This window comes from Lissotriton helveticus, chromosome 3_1 (assembly GCF_964261635.1).
Source record: "Lissotriton helveticus chromosome 3_1, aLisHel1.1, whole genome shotgun sequence".
In the NCBI taxonomy this organism is placed as follows: Eukaryota; Metazoa; Chordata; class Amphibia; order Caudata; family Salamandridae; genus Lissotriton; species Lissotriton helveticus.
In genome coordinates, this window is record NC_136061.1 from 1,753,958,706 (window position 1) to 1,753,971,585 (window position 12,880).

The window sequence follows — 12,880 nt, forward strand, 5'->3', positions numbered from 1 at the left end:
AAAGTGTTCATAAGCATGCAAAAGCTAACCTCTGGAAGTCTTGACGACAACTCTGATTAAAGACTAAGAAATGGTCACACATGGCCAGTGATTAATATGGTACAAAAGAGGGTGGTGATGGACGGAGCACTTGAACCAATCAAATACTCACACCCAGTCAACAGATCTGGGTTTAATCCATCACCGTTCTTTAGCCCACTCTGCCACCCCAGTTCAGACATGGCCATATACAAATCAGTCTGACCCTGTGCCTCATGGGAACAGTCCAGCCCGAACTGCCAAGCCATACCTTCCCTGGACCGGAAACAAGCTTCCGAGGACCGGTTTCTGGCATTTCAGCCGTCTTCAGCCCGGCTTGCTTGAATCCAGTGGCAAAGTGAGCAAGTGACTCACGTCTGAGCATACCCTGCCAACTTATGGCGAACAAAGTGGTACAAAAGAGGGTGGTGATGGACGGAGCACTTGAACCAATCAAATACTCACACCCAGTCAACAGATCTGGGTTTAATCCATCACCGTTCTTTAGCCCACTCTGCCACCCCAGTTCAGACATGGCCATATACAAATCAGTCTGACCCTGTGCCTCATGGGAACAGTCCAGCCCGAACTGCCAAGCCATGCCTTCCCTGGACCGGAAACAAGCTTCCGAGGACCGGTTTCTGGCATTTCAGCCGTCTTCAGCCCGGCTTGCTTGAATCCAGTGGCATCAGTTGACTGGGGGTGAGTGTTTGATTTGCTCAAACGCTCCGTCCATCATCCCCTTTTGTATCGCAGTGATTAATATGAGCGGGTGGTCACAGGTTTGGCCCACTGGTATTCATTTTTGGGGACCAGCACATCTGTTTTCTCATATACTTTGACCCCACACCGCATGTCTGGAGGGACCCCCCTGCACACACCCCTATTCCCGATAAACAGACTACCGAAAAAAGTAGGATACTACTCCGATCGACAATGCACATCTGGACGAACCACTCGGTCCTAGAGGTGGGATCCCTGTTCACGGAGGGTCAACTGCTCCCATTTGACGAACTCTCGGTGGAGAATGGTCTCCCGCAGGGGCAATTCCTGCTCCACCGACAAATAATCCTCCGTATCCGCCGCTTTTGGAACCTATCGGAAGGGGAACCCGCAACGCACCCTGTACTTCACACAATACTCCGTATGGGTATGGGCCAACACTTAATTATGGCTTTATTAATCAATCCGAGATCTCACTGCCACTATGCTTACCTTGCGGCAGCAGAAGTGGGAGGAGGAGATAGGGTGCCCACTACATGATAAGGAATGGGAGCAAGCCTTAGAATACCCAAGGAAAGTGTCCTGCAACGCTCGGTTTAAAAACATACATTTCTCCATACTACTTCAGGCCTACCTTACTCCGGCGCAGCTCCAACGGTTTTACCCAGGCACACGATTCCTATGCCCAAGATGTCCAACCCCGAATGCAACATTTAATCACATGTTCTGGCTATACACCATGATACAATCTTATTGGAGTGCAATACATGGGATGCTGCGGGAATTAACAGGGCTCACTGACATTCACACCTGGGAGGCCAGTGTGATTGGGATATTCCACAGAAGGAAGACTCTTAATGTTCAGATGCGCTTTTTTCTCCCTAGCCCTTCTACTGGCGAAGAGAGGGATCACAATGTACTGGAGAGCCCCAGAAGGACCCCCACTGGCAGCCTGCACAGGGGCCTTTAGTGAATTGGATTTGGCAGAGGACGACATAATCAGGTGGGAGGAGGTACAAGGTGTGCGTAGGAAACCTATCTTCACGGAGTAGACTACACTGCTGCACCAATTCAGCCACCACACAGTAAGCACCCCTTAAAATACACGCCACAACATAATCCTTCCATCTCTTGACACCCGCAGATGAAGAGGTACTTTTCTGCCCTGCCCTGCCCCTCCCACCCCCTGTTCATTGCCTATGCTGGTAGTTCCAGAAACCGGATATCGTTCAAGATATATAGCGGTTATCGTCGCTACATTAAGACGCACCATGACACTGCACGGCCGTAGCAGGGTGACCAATAGTCAATCCCACTACTTGCGTATACTGCCACACCCTTGGTTGGGCAGTAGACATGTAATATGCAAATATGATAACCATGCCAATTGCTAAAATTGCAACCATGTAAAATGTTGTGAAAAATGTAATAAAAATTTTTAAAAAAAAACAAGACTTTGACCCAAAGTAAGAGAGGATAATACAGAAGGAAGCAGAACAAGGAAGAGAAAGGTGGAAAAGCTGTGTCAAATGGAAGAAAAAAACCTGCAAAGAAGTGTGTGGGGTAAATGAGAGGCATGAGGTGGAATCAAGAACACACAACTTTGATATTTGACAATCCTGACATTTGCCAGCGCCAGCTGCAGACGTTTGAGCAAGTTTTGGACACTGAACACTTATTTTGCAAAATAAGCGGTGCATGTGGCTTCTCTTAAAATGAAAGCTGTATGTTCTGTGTTTACTAATGGTACATGAAATGTTCTTTCAACCGAAGGAAACCCCTGCAGTGGTATAACAAATGTCATTCAATTTGTAAAGGTAAGACTGATGCTGCCTTTAAGAACTGTGACAAGCTTACTTTTCGAGCAATTGCTAGGTCTTCACATGAAACCCCAAGCTTGCTAACCAAAAAAAGCGAATGGCGGGGTATTTGGATGTGGGCTGCCTTAAGGTGCACTTCTAGAAAAAAAAAATATGCTTGCATTATTTTAGAGTAAGGAGCTGCACATTTGCAATTCCTCTCTGTATAGCTGTGTAGTAGAAAGAAGCTAAACTGAGCTGTCAGTGTTAATCTACTTACAGTTAGAATGCTGGCCATTTGCAGGCTATTAAGATGTCCTATGGGCTGATATTTAGTGCCATACTAGGACCTTTGCTAGTGTCCTGTGCACACCATATTTCAAAAGAACCTGGTGAAAAGCAGAAGCAAATGGTCCAGGGAATTGTCACATCATAAAATTGAAGTAAGTGTAGAAGTGGACTAAACTAACTGGTGTTGAACGGATCATCTCTTCTCTTCAATATTTATAAACAAGCATTTGCAATGCAATCGGTCTCGCTATTGGCTAATTCCAATTCAAAGTTACAGTACCAGGAATAGGAAACAATAATAAAACAGCACTTGTTTCCAGACAATATCCAATTATTTAACATACACCAATCCACTTATCAAAGCATATAAAAGCCTGTGCTTATTTATAACATCCTTACAACATTTGAGGAAACTGCTCAGCAATTAAAGTGCCAGGCAATGTAAGATGTCTGTAAAAAAAGAAGGAAAAAAAAAAGCGCAAATGCAAACCTACATCGCAACATACATATATAAAGCGCTTGAAAGTCTTTGTGCTGTACCTTGTGATGTAGCAGGGTGCTGTACAGTAAGGAGAAAAGTAGGATTAAAATTGATGAATACCATCCACAAAGAAGATCTGTGGCCAAGTAGCTCTTGGATGATGCTTTGTCACCCGGCGAGTGACCATGTAAATTGCTAAATGGGGGTGAAGGAATATGAAAGTATGGAGTGCTGGATTGGAAGGTCTAAATGGGGTAAACCGTAGGCTTTGAATGGATTGAGCGTGAAGTGTTCCAATACAGATGAGTATCTTGAAACGTATACCCGCACTTTACTTTAAGGTAAAGAACGGGTGCCGCGATTGCTGCAAAAGTAAAGAAATAGATGTTTTTTTTTCTATTTACTTTTAATGTCAAAGTATGTTTATTGAGTTTTAGAACAGAAAAAAAACAGGCATGGCATAGCAATGGACAATCAACAGGCAAGTTAGGCAAGCGAGACAGACAGACACGTCTTCTCTAATAAGCGTTAGGTGAGCAGGATGAGCATGCCCAGATGGAAAGGTGGTGCCCGGAGGTCGAGAGAAGCCCCTAGTCGGGGCAACAAGGAAACAAGCCAGCCCTAAGAACCCGCCTCCCCCCCTAACACCCAACTCTAACGCCCCCACCCCACCAGTACGCCAGTCGTCCATAGTAATCGTGTGAGTTATAGCTAGTCTAAATGTATCAGGGTGCCTCTGGTCGCGTTCGGTCCACAATGCAGTCTGTGAGTCGTAGGATACGAAGGTACTTCGGGCAGGTGATTTCGTGGAATTCCCTGGAGAGCAACGTCAGGAGCGGCTGCCAAGTGGTGCGGAATGCGTCAGTGGTATGTGTGAGTGTGGCCTGGATCCGTTCCATGCCCAACGTGAACCACAGCTTGTGTAGCCAGCCAGTGTGGGTGGGTGGGATAGTGGAGCCCCAGAGCGACAGGACGTGTTGCGAAGCTGCCTGCATAGCGATGCCCATCTGTTTGCCGCGAGCTGATCTCAGGGGGAATGTAAGTGCATTGGGAAGCCCTAGGAGTGTGTATGCTGGGAAGCGTGGGATCTCGGTGTCGAACGTGGAATCAATATCGTCCAGGACGACCTTCCAGTACTCCTGCAAGGCGGGACATTCCCACAGGAGGTGAGTCAGTGTACCCCGGCTGCCACATCCTCTCCAACACAGCGCGCTACGGGCCGGGTTGCCTTGATTGAGTCTCGCTGGGGTAAGGTGCCAATAGATAGCCAATTTGATCGCCGATTCCCTGGCTTTGGTATTGCGGGTAGTGTGGGCGGCCCTGTAATATATGTGGTTCCATTCTATTGAGGAAAGAGGTCTTCCAAATTCTGCTTCCCATCGCCGCTGTCCAGCGGTCTTAGCAGGGTCGGCAGCAGGGGAAAGCATCCGATAGAGGTCTGAGATAAGATGTTTATCTGAGTCCTTGGACACGAGCCAGCGTTCGAACGGTGTCATTTGCCGGCCTACCAGAGGGGCAACGTCCGGGCTCAAGAGCCAGTGGCGGATTTGGAAATATTGAAACATGTGAGGGTCATCCACTCCATAGTCTCGCGAGATGTCGGCGAGAGAGAGGAACCCCTCCATATCAAAGAGGTGCCCAGCTGATCGGCAAGGCGTGTCACGCCATTGCAGGAAAGCTCGAGTGTCTGTGCCGGGTGGGAATGCGGGGTTGTCAAAGAGCGGGGTAAGTGGGGACGGGAAGGTCGTGAGGCCCCGTTTGACCGCTACCATGTCCCAGGTCGCCATAGTGGTCCGAGTAATAGGGGAGCGGAGGAGATAACGGGGCCTGTGCTGGCGAGCAAGAAACGGTATCTTCCACAGGGAGGTCTGTGCCATGGCCCTGTCCTGAAAGAGCCATCTCTTCTCTGATTCGGGCCGGTACCACTCCACCAGATATCGAATTTGCGAGGCCTGGAAGTATTGCAGCAAGTTTGGGATCCCGAGGCCGCCCTCGTCTACAGTTCTGTGCGCTACTCGTCGATGGAGCCTGGCGCGTTTCCTCTCCCACACAAATTGGTGAAGATCATGTTGGAGGTCAGCTAGCATTCCCATTGGCGGCGACACCGGGAGGGTCTGAAAGATGTATAATATTTTGGGTAGGACCGACATCTTTATCGCCGCGATCCTCCCAAGTAAGGAGAGGGGTTGCTTTGACCAACGCGCGAGATCAGCCCGGATCTGGGATGATAAGGTAGAGTAGTTGTGATTAACCGTCGAAACCGTGGAGGAGGTCAGGGTAATCCCCAGGTATGGCAGTCGAGTGGTGGACTGCAGTTGACACCCGAAGGTAGGCGGTGGGATATTGGGAAGAGCATGGCTGTCAAGGGGCAGTATCAGGGGTTTCCCCTGGTTGACCTTGAAACCTGACACCGCGCCGAATTGTTCCAGCTCCGCCAAAAGCGCTGGTATGGAGCTAGATGGGCGGTCTAAAGCGGCGATTATGTCGTCTGCGTACAGTCCCACCACGTGGGGTTCGTTGCCGAAAGACATTCCTATAATGTGGGGATTATCGCGGATCTTCTGCGCTAAGGGCTCCACGTATAGAGCAAATAGGAGGGGTTAGAGGGGACACCCCTGGCGGGTTCCCCTCTGTATCTCGAAGGGGTCGGACTTGAGGCCACCCAGCCGGACACGTGCCAACGGACGGTGGTAGCAGCTCGCGATCCAGGCCTGAAACCGGTCGCCCAGGTGGTAGCGCCGCAGCACAGCCTGCAAGTAGGTCCAGTCGACACGGTCGAAAGCCTTCTCTGCATCGATGGCTAATAGGGCAGAGTCGGAGACCTGAAAATGAGCTTTGTCCACGAGGTGCAGGAGTCTTTTGGTATTGTCACTGCACTGGCGGTTCGGGACAAAGCCCGATTGGTCCGGTTCGAGAATGCCCGGGAGGCAGGGGCCCAGGCGAGCCGCTAGTACTCCCGTAAACAGCTTCAGATCTAGATTGAGTAAGGAGATGGGGCGGAATGCAGAGCAGTGCGTTGGGGGTTTGCCCGGCTTAGGCAGGACCACAATGTCGGCTGCAAGCATATCGGGCGTGATGGAACTCGGCCCTTCAAAGGAATTAAATAGCCTGGCGAGGACAGGCGCTAGGACATGGCCGAAGGATTTATAAAAGCCCGATGAGAAGCCATCAGGGCCCGGGGATTTAAGCGGACGGAGGCGTGCAATGGCAGCGAGGATCTCGTCGGGGCGAATGGGGGCATCAAGGGTTTCCACGCTCGCCGAACATAACGGCGTAATATCGGCCGATTGCAAGTAGATGTCAATGGCTGTCGGCGACGCCTTATCCGTGCTATATAGAGAGGCATAGTAGGAGCGAAAGGCCGAGGCGATCTGTGCGTCCTCAGTAACTGCATCGCCGGCGTCGTCTAGCAGCGTCGTGATTTTGGAGCGTTGGAGTTTGGCTTTCAAGGCGCTGGCCAGGAGCCGGCCGGTGTGGTTGCCCCCCACGTAGTACGTGTGACGGAGGCGAAGAGCAGCAAATTCTGCCCTGTCGGTGTCGAGGCTAGCCAACTGGGCCCGGGCGGTTTTAAGTTGGCGCCAAATTCTCGGGGCGCCAGTGCGGCTGTGAACTCTCTCCAACTCCGCGACTTTGTCGGAGAGGTCGCTCCTCTTTTCTTTGCGAAGTTTGGCGTCTGCAGCTGATATCGCTATCAGCTCCCCCCTAACGACAGCTTTCAAAGCTCCCCATAAGGACGACATCGACACATCAGGGGTGTCGTTGGTGGCTAAGTAGTCTGAGATGCATTTATGAAGTTGGCGGGTTACCGCCGGTTTTTGTAAGAGGGTTTCGTTAAGCCTCCACGACCCCGGAGTGCGCGGCGAACTGGGCACGTTAAGCGTCAGTTCCACTGCTTGATGGTCGGAGAGGGCAGCCGGGATAATTGACACCGTGGCGATGTGGGGAATGAGGGTCGATGAGCCCATGAAGTGGTCTATGCGTGCGTAAGTGTGGTGTACGTGTGAGTAGAATGTGTATTGCGTTGTAAGTGGGTGTGCGTGTCTCCAAAGGTCCGAGATGTCTCTATCATGCAACCAAGTGGTGCCCTTCTGCGAAATCGCCCCTGTGTCTCCGTAACGGTGCCCCGATCTATCCTTGACTGTATCCATGACGAGGTTAAGGTCCCCCCCTAGGAGCATGTAGGTGTGAGGTGCTTGAAGCGTTTCTGAGATTGCGGATAGCAAGAAGGGTTCCTGACCTGTATTGGGGGAGTCGATGGAGCCTATCGCGTAGGTGGTGTTGCCTATCTGGAAAGCGTGGGCTAGAAGGCGTCCCTTAATTTCCCCTATTTTGGCCCCTACCTTGCCTTTGAAGCGCCGCGATATGAGTATAGCCACCCCAGCTTTCTTTGATGGGAGAGAGGAGAAGAGTTGCTGTGGGAAAGCGCGGGAGCGCAGCCGGTGCCAGTCCTTCGCCAAGAGGTGGGTTTCTTGCAGCAGGCAGACGTCGGCCTCAGACTTCTCTGGGTAGGAGATGATAGCCCAGCGCTTAATCGGGTTATTGAGTCCCTTGACGTTAAGAGACAGGATTTTGAGCGTGTCAGCCATCGCCGGGGCACACAGGGGCGAACGGGCTCAGTAGTGCAAGGCGCTGCGCAATGGTGGAAAACGTGGGCAAACCCTGGTGTGTGTAAAGATCCCATGGCGTACTGGTCCCCCCCAATAATCCCCTCCCCCCCCCTGTGGCCACCCTAACCCCAACAGAGTGGACCAGCCCACCCCCCTCAAGTACTGAACCCCCATTCCCCAAATTCCCCACCCCCTCCCAGAACAACCCCCCCAACAGAAACCGGTAAAAGTCTCGGGCCTAGTCGTGCAGGGCACAGGTCCGTAGAAAGTCATAGAAAGGGGTACCATGGTTGCAGTCCAGTTGGCGGCTCCCCGGCCCAGACCCCAGCTAAGCCATGTGCGGGTGAGAGAACACCCCCAAATTGGTCAAGGTTCAAAAGGTCAATGCTCTACAGGTCAGGTGCTGTGTTATCTGCCACTTCCTGTACTGCCGCTTCTCGTTCCTGGGCGACCGTGATCGGGTCGGGTTTCGGGATAGTTCTCGGCGTTCTCCTCCTGCGGACCGTCTGCCAGCCATCTCTTGTAGGGCGAGGTGGGTCCTCTTGCGACCGGGAAGGAGAGGCGTCTCTGGAGGCTGAACTTTCCGGCATGTCGATCCCAAGCAGGGAGCAGGTGGCGCGGAGTGATCTAAGCTGGTGGAGGGAGCCGTTCCATTTAAAGATCAGACGGAACGGGTGGCCCCAGGAGTAGGGTATCCCGGCATCCCGCAGGAAGTTCGTCGCAGGTCTGAAGGATTTACGCTTTTGTAGGGTGATGTTAGAGAGATCCTGAAAGAGGGCCACAGGGTCATCGCGAAATCTGATGGGCTGTGCTTTCCTGGCCTCTCTAAGGATGCGTTCCTTCAGGGGGAAGTCCGGGAGGAACGCTAGAATGTCCGGAGGTGGTGCAGGTGCTCTGCGTGCCATGCCCACCCTGTGCGCCCTGTCGATTCGGGTCTCAAAGTCGCTTGGCTCTCCCAGGATGTCTCTGAATAGGTCTTGAAGGTAACTGGTCACATTGTCCTTTTCAGCCTTCAACGGAACACCCCTGACCCGTATGTTATTCCGCCTGGAGCGGTTCTCCAAGTCTTTAGAGTGCGACTGTAAATCCACCTGTTGATCCTGAAGTCGCAGGATTTCCTGTTGGAGTCTCTCCACCTCCCCACTGCGGGACCGATCAGCGTCCTCCAGAGAGGCAACTCGCTCACCCAGGCCATCAATGTCACGACGGAGTTCGCGGTGTTCCCCAGCCAAGTCCTGTTTCAGAGTCTGGAAGTCCTCTCGCAGTGTGTTGAAGAGGGAGGCTAGGAAGGCTTTCATGATCGGAGCGGAATCTTCGTCCTGAGGCTGAGGGCTCGCGGGGGTTTCGGGGACGACTGTGGCTGGTTCTTGTCTCCCTTCGACGCTGCTTTCTGCATGAGCTCCACAACGTTCCGGGTCCCTTTGCGACTAGAGTGCGTCATGATGTCCAGAACAGGGCGGCGGGCCAGCCGATGGGTATCGTCGGGAGCTGTCGAGTGATCGCCCAGCAACGAAACGAACTGTGAGGAGTAGCGGACGAATCAGAGCCGGTTCTGGGTCCCGCGAAGGGTCAAGGAACGGCGGCCCAAGAAGAAACCCCGCAAGCCACTCCGGGGGCGGAAGAGTCTTTCGTGGGGCGCTGCAAGGGCGGCGCTCCGAGTGTGTAGTGGCTAGTGAGGTAGTGGGGGTAGAGATGACCAGATTAGACGGGCTGGGGCCACCGTGCCGTGCCGAGCAGGGTTATGCTTGATAGAGGAAGAGCAACGTAGGCCTAGGAAGAGTGCTTAGGCGCCAGGCAGGAGAGCAGTGCCCCGGGAGCAGCTGGAGGAAGATCTCGTGGACTGGATGTCGCGGAGATGTGTACGGACAGCCCCAGTGTCTGAGTGGGGGATCCGGTGGACGGCGGATAGCCGGCAACAGGGAGGAGGCCGGGGCTGACGGCCCTGGCGAGCGGGGGCCCAGGATAGCGTCCAGCAGGGCTGCGTCTCCGACCTCAGCAGTTGAGGGTCATCCAGCAGAGAGTGCAGGGACCCGGGGGGGGGAGAGTGTTCGGTAGTCCAGGTCGCTGGGCGCCACTCACCTTATGCCCCCCGTCCAGGGGGCCGTTATCAATGCGGGGGTGCGTTGCTGGGTGGCTTCCCTCGTCGCTGGCGTGTCTCTCCGCCGGTAGGCCAGGGGGTGGGTGGGGCTCTGGGACGCCCCCGGCGGCGGGCCGGTGCCGCTTAGTAAGAGGGCTGCCGTGGGAGGCGCGGTGGACGGAGGCCTCCGGTGGGGCTCGCAGTTTCTCGGAGGGGTCGGGGGAGTAGGCCCCAGCACAGGTGTTATCCCCCCGCTGGAGATCGGAGGTGCGAGGGGGATTCCGGTGAGTTGTGGGGGGCGGGCGAACGACGCCCCGCCCGTTGTATGGCTCTGTGGGGGTGGCGGAGCTGGTTCTATGCCGCCACCCGGTAGGCCCACGCCGGGGCCTAAATTGTCCAAGGGGCTCCCGCTGGAGTGCACGAGGCTCCGATGGAGCGGAGCCGCTGATCCCAGCGCGTCCTCCCCAGAGGCCGCCGATGAGGTGGGGGAGGATCAGCGGGAGCGCGCAAGACCGGAGGCCGGTGCTCCGCGCAGCCCAAGGTTCTGTAGGCCCGCCAAGAGAAGGCGCGGGTATGTGTCTGGAGGCCCACGCTGGGGCCTGGAGTCGTTGGTTGGCTGCAGACGGGGCACGGCCTGCCCGGGAAAGGCCGGGAGCACCGACCCCTCAGGTATTCGGTCGCCGGATGCCCCGGGCGCCTCCTCGGGGACAGCCGCTCACAGGCCCAGCAATCCTGTCTACGCCCGCAGCCGCCGAGGCGTAGGCGCGCGGCGGAAGGGCTCTAACCTTCTTCGCCGTTGCACCGGTCGCGTCAACAGCAGAAGCTGCGGGTCGCCAGTGTCCGTCGGCGCACAAAGCTCTAGCCGACGGTCCCCCAGTGGAGCAGGGTTGGTATGCGCAGAGTGTGGGCGCTGTGGGTCCGCCGGGGCCGGTCCCGTCCGGCCGTCTGGTAGGCCCACGCCGGGGCCTGGATTTGCCGGGGGTCCTCCGGCGGGACGCACTGTGTCCGGGGGGGTCGGAGCGCACCGCCTCCCCCAGCTACCGCACGCAGCCGCCGCGTTCGCCTCTCCGTGTTCCGGTGTGCGCTTCCACGGCGCTCCGGTCTAGTGCGTGCAGTCACTGCAGTGCGACCGCGCGGCGGAAGGGCTCAAACCTTCGTCGCCATTGCGCTGTCCTCTCCGGCGGCTGGGAATGCGGGGCCACAGGCGCTCAATGGCCCAGAAAAATCCGACCGGTAGCGCTCCAAGGCAGCAGAAAAGTTCGAGCTTGATTTGGGCAGATTCACAGGGGGTGGCAGCTAGAAATAGTGTGATAATGGGGCTTTGGGCCGGGGAGCCTCTCGATTCACGTCTATTCAAGCCGCCATCTTGGCCACGCCCCCTTTCTATTTACTTTTGTAGCAATCGCGGCACCCGCGCGTTACCTTTAACATGGTTAAAGTAAAGCGCGGGTGGCGTCCTGTATAAACAGACGTCCAACACCAGCTCTGATCATGTGTAACGACCTAGTGGTCTCGGGATCGGTAACTGACACTCGCAAGGAGGACACAACACGTAAGTAGGTAATGAGGGTTTAATGAAGGATAAAGAAAAGTACAAGAAGCCAAAAGAAATTTCGCTGGTATCTTCCAGCCTTCTACGTTACCAACCCTCTGTAGGAAATCCTAAACGCAATGCTGTGAGGGTCACTGCTTATTCTGTGGTTGAAGCACATTATTCGTCCTTAAGACCTCAGAGATGATGTAAACTAAGCACTTAAATGCGAGCATAAGACCTGGAATGAAGTGCCCGCTCCAGTCGACATGCAGAGCAATTGGATCCTTACTTGAGACTGGGTATATGGTGTTTGATTTGTAATCTCGACAGTTGTTTGAGGGGGAGGGCGTCATAGTCAGATGCAATGCGCAGACGTTCTCTATGGTTCAGGGAGCATTGCTATGTTGTCTGGGAGCAGTTGCTATAACCTTTCATTCTATTTTAGAGGCGGGGTGGGATGCTGCAGTGAGGAATTGTTTTAGACTTGTTATTGGCGAGCTACCTACTCCCCAGCGTGTTGCACACCTTCCTGAGTGAGGCTCCCCTACTTGGGGATCCTTTCTCTTTTTCTTTTGTATCAGGTTTACAGGTTGGTGGGGAGAGGGGTGGGGGGGAATCTGGAGCTATGAAGGGGGTTGTGGCGGGGTATAGGCTGGGTGGGGAGAAGAGTCGTGGCCGAGTTGGGGTTGGGCAGGCGTGGGAGGGACTACAGGCAGTTCTGCATGTTCTACTTCTAGAGCGGACTGTGGGAGGGGGGGGGTGTTGTTTGTTTGTACACGAGGGAGGCTTGCTGGCGCGGGCATGACACGGCAGATACACTGGACACCTGCATGGACTGCTAAACCTGATCAATCACATACATAATTTCCCCCGCTATGACACAGCAGAAGAACGACAATGACACAATCACATTGCTGACTTGGAATGTTAGAGGCCTGAACGAACACAGAAAGGTCAGGCGCGTGCTTCAGTACCTCTCGAGACATTTAATAGATATAGCACTACTTCAGGAGACCCACCTGCGACCCGACAGTCCGACACTAAACTACAGGGGCTTGTGTAACAACATACATGCTGCTGGTTTCTTCTCTCATGCCAGGGGCGTTCTGACCTGGGTGAATCCTAAGGCCTCCCTGACATTGACCCCGGTTGACACTGATGGGGAGGGACGCTACGTCATCAAGAAATGCGTTGGTAAGGGAATGACTTTGCACATAGTTAACTCGTACGGCCCTAACTTTGACTGCCCTTCCTTCAATTTGACGTTGGCTTCCAGGGTGCATGACCTCTGTGGTGAACATGTTTTATGGGGGGGGGGGGGCGATTTTAACACTGTCAGACAGCCTGAGC

The 12,880-nt window shown here is 54.2% G+C and overlaps 1 protein-coding gene across 6 annotated transcripts in view; it reads left to right on the forward strand.

The window, feature by feature from the left end:
• Positions 1–12,880, forward strand: part of GMEB1 (glucocorticoid modulatory element binding protein 1) — a 279,277-nt gene that overhangs the window by 206,043 nt on the left and 60,354 nt on the right. The gene's annotated exons all lie outside the window — the stretch shown is intronic.